Consider the following 4,555-nt stretch of genomic DNA (forward strand, 5'->3'; position numbering starts at 1 on the left):
CTCTCCTTCCCCCCACCTTGTCCATCGCCCTGGCAATGATTACTGCGAACTCAACTAAATTGGACTGGACTTTGTGTCACTCTGAAATGGTCATTTACCCCAGACAACGATAGAGCTTGGTTGATGCTGTTATCTTAATTCTGTGTACATGTGTGTTTATCATTGTTGAACTGTTGCAATTATTATCCTTTTGATTACTGTGTTGCTTGTTTCTTTAATAAAACTTTCTTAGTTCTAGTAATCCAGACTCCAACTGAGTGATCCATTTCTGCTGGTTTGGCAACCCAGTTACGGGGTACATAACAAGGACTACTCCATCTTTAACATGTACTCCCTTGTGCTCTTCTTACAATTCTGACCCTACTCCTTCTATTACTTCTTTAAAATCCTTTATCTTTATTCTGCTCCCCAGTTAAATCAATAACCTTAAGCTGTTGTTCGTTCTGTCTTCCCATCTCCCCAATCTGAGACTGCCATTCCTGCCCATTTAAGCTCCTTGCTTCACAACTCATCAGCCTTCCTATTCCCCTCAGGGGACAATTTTGAGCGGGCTTTCACCTTTAAAACTCCGTATTCTTTCCCCTTTGCTTCTTCAAATGTATACAGCAACAGAGCAGCAGATGAGAGAGGTTCTCCATCAGCTAAATTAAACTCTCTTTTGCTTCCCACAGTGGCAAATGTTCTGTAAGGCTGTTACAAATGTACATACTATCAGTATATGACTGAACCAGGTGGAAAACACTCTGGGTGGCTAACCACATATGCTACAGCTGACAATGCATTCATGGTTTTGGGTAACTTTAAAGCTATGCTACCTTTCCTGGCCATGATCATCTTCTACATATGTGCTGCACCCAGTTCTCCTCTCACCAATCTGTACTGATGAGGAGGCATCTACATAAATTTTGAATAGTTTTTCTTTTTCCTTTGTCTTTTTTCTCAATAGAGGTAGCGTTTACTAGCTTTACACTAACATTTCTTCCTTGCAACAAGAATGTCCATCTAGCAATTTTGCTGTGGCTTACTGAATCATCTTTAATCCTTCCATCTAACAGTAATTGTATTGGGAGGAGTGGGTGTTCAGTCAATATTATAAGTGGATTAAGTCCCACTATGTAGGTGAAATGTTACACTGCCCACATAGCTTACCCCTGTTCTACTGGTGAGAGCATGTGTAAAGCATACACTACTGGTCTTTAACTTCCCAAGTGTCTCCTGTAACAGCACGGCTCCAATCAGAATGGCTCATTTGAATCTGGGGTTTTTAGAGCAGGCACAGTAGCTGATGCTTGCTTCAGAGCTGTGATGGCCTCGTGTGTTCTGATTTCCATTCCCAAGCCACATCCTTTTCAGTAACTCCATTAAAGGAGCTGCCTTAGTAGAAAATCCATCAATACATTATCCTACCAGATGTTGGCCAGCAGTGACTAGTCTATACACGTTTGACAACCTTATATTCCATTTGGGTAGCCTCCACCCTGATGGCATTAACAATGACTACTCAAATTTCCATTAATGCTTCCAAGCCCTCGCCCTTCACCATTTCCCATCTGATTGTCCCTCATGTTATCTGCCTTTTTCTTTCTTCTAGTCTTCTGTCTCTCATCAACTCGCTAGCACTGTGCTTCATTCCTCCCCCGTTTCACAAATCTTCTAGTGTTTCTCCCTCGCCTCCCACCTTTCAAATCTGCTCAGCAATTTTTCTCCAGTCCTGATGAAGGATTTCAGACCGAAACGACTGTTCTTTTTTCCATAGACACCGGCCAGCCTGCCGAGGTCCTCCAGCATTTTGTGCATGTGGCTTAGATTTCTGGCATCTGCAGATTTTATCTTGTTTGTGATCAGACAATTAGCTACTTATTAAGTAAAATGTCAGATCTACCAAAGGAGCGCTATGTCTGGGTCACCTCATTTAACTGGTTTGGACCATTCAGAGTTGAAAGACAAATACAAAAGGCTAGGGTGGGCAGAGCCATTAAACAATGTTGCTCGTAGACCTGGACTAGAACCAGTAAGGTGGTGACCCAGGCAGGTCAGGTGACCTTGAGCCAATGGGTCAGCAATCCAACAGTTGAACTGATGAGAATCTCCAAATAAGCAGAGGCAATAGCTCTCCAGCAACCAGAGTTGAACTGCTGCTGTTAAGGAGGAGCCCACAGACACATGGAGACTGTAAACACAAGGAATGCCTGGGCAGCCTAGACTTCTTTCTGGGTAATCTTTTCTCCTCAGTGATTGTTCATGGAGGGTTAGGGATTCTAAAAGGATGTACATAGGAAGTTGGTTTGTGAACCTACCTACTTTTTAGATGAGACTGTGAAAGTAATTTGCCGGTAAATACAGATTCTCCGTGTCTCACTGATCAAGGGGTGATTCTTGTAACAGCAGTGTGATTCAATCTATCCAGCAAGATTGTTGTCTTCAAGATAGCCTAAAGATAAATTTAACCCTCAGGTAATATGGCAGGGCGTTAAAGAAAAATGTTTTCTTTACCCTGTATGAAGACTAAATACAGTTAACAATTCAGAGCAATATTGCTTCTTTCAAGTAAAAACTCAAAACAAATGCCATGTGTAGTCTACATTTTATTTGTTTGTATACATATCTTCACTTGTAATCCAACTCAGAACCTGACAACAGAAAAGTCATAAAATTAATCAAATTCATGTTTAGTAAAAAATCCTTAATTTTAACTACATGCATTAAATAAAATTGAAATGTTGCATTTCAATGAGCTAATTTTATTTAAGTGCTCAATGTGAATAATTAACTCCTGATGGTATGCTTCCCCACCGATTTTTAGATGGCGCTGGTGAATCACAGCAACTTCTGTCTGGTGACAAGTGAATGATTTAATATACAGGCAGAATTGGAGGGGGTCAGATACAGGTAAGTTAAAGCAGCAGGATCCAGACAATTGAACCGAGATTTGGATGACAATTTAAGCAACTCGTTAAATGAGTACAGGACAATTTAGGCAGTGGCCCAGATGGCAAAGGTCAGGGTATCAGAGCTTGAGGCCAGGAAAGGGCCGGTTCAGCTTGTATGTCCACGAATGTTACTTGGCTCTGCACTAAACTAAAGGGTTGGACTCTGTGGACTTCAGTTCAGAATGGTATGTTTGTTTATTGTTTGCATTTGTTTTTTTATTCCTGCCCATTGGGTGTTCAAGTTTTTTTAATGAGTTCTTTTGGGTTTCTTTGTTTTGTGGCCACCTGAGGAGATGAATCTCAAGGTTGTATAATGTATACGTTCTTTGATAATTAATACTTTCAACTTTGCAGAACTAGTAATAATCCTCTCATAGTTTCTGAACAATTCAAATACAATGTGTAAATTATCTCCTGGTGCTACTTTCCTGAAATAGTATCCTGAGTATATTCAGTGGTTGATCCTACAGGTCTTGGATGCATTTTTTGTAAGGTTTACTACCATCTGCTTGAGGAAATGTCATTAGTTGTGAACAGCCAACCCCTAGTTATACTCTTCACATTACGGAAAACAAACTCTAGTAGAAATTCGGCAGTGACAACAGTATAAGCCAGCCTGTAAATGATGAGAATCATTTACATTAGGACAAATCATTAATCATTAGGACAAACACATCACCTCAAGAATCTGATAAATCATCAATTGCACCAATATCCTTCCTTAAATAGGATATTGTGCAATAGTATTTAAATAAATGGACCGTCTGCATTTGTTTGTCAAATATTCAGGTACAGAAACATGCAGGTATCTATAAACTCTAATGCCCTTTCAATGGCTAAAGTAATTCTGGTTAACAGCTTTACAGACACTCTGACCAAAAGTAGAGCAGTACATGTAGTGTATAAAGATTTCAGCAAGGCATGGGATCAAAGGGAACACTGCTTTGTGGATCCAGAATTGGCTTTCCCACAGAAGTGGTTGTAGATGGGTCATATTCTGCATGGAGGCCGGTGACCAGTGGTGTGCCTCGGGGATCTGTTCTGGGACCCTACTCTTTGTGATTTTTATAAATGACCTGGATGAGGAAGTGGAGGGATGGGTTAGTAAATTTGCTGATGACACAAAAGGTTGGAGGTGTTGTGGATAGTGTGGAGGGCTGTCAGAGGTTACAGCGGGACATTGATAGGATGGAGAACTGGGCTTTGAAGTGACAGGTGGAGTTCAACCCAGATAAGTGTCAGATTGTTCAGTTTGGTAGGTCAAATATGATGGCAGAATATAATATTAATGGTAAGACACCTGGCAGTGTGGAGGATCAGAGGGATCTTGGGGTCCATGTCCATAAGACACTCGAAGCTCCCTGATAGGTACATGGAGCTTAGAAAAACAGAGGGCTATGGGTAAACCTAGGTAGTTTCTAAAGTAAGTATAGGTTTGGCACAGCATTATGGGCCAAAGGGCCTGTATTGTGCTGCAGGTTTTCTATGTTTCTAAGTCTTACAACTTCTCTAAAAGGATAAACTGCTCACTAGCAACAAACTCAAGACCCAAGAAACTGCCTTCAAATTAATGTATATGGTAAGGAATATAGAATGTAGCAAATTCAGATGCACATTTCACCTGC

This window comes from Mobula hypostoma, chromosome Y, assembly GCF_963921235.1.
Source record: "Mobula hypostoma chromosome Y, sMobHyp1.1, whole genome shotgun sequence".
Classification (NCBI taxonomy): Eukaryota; Metazoa; Chordata; class Chondrichthyes; order Myliobatiformes; family Myliobatidae; genus Mobula; species Mobula hypostoma.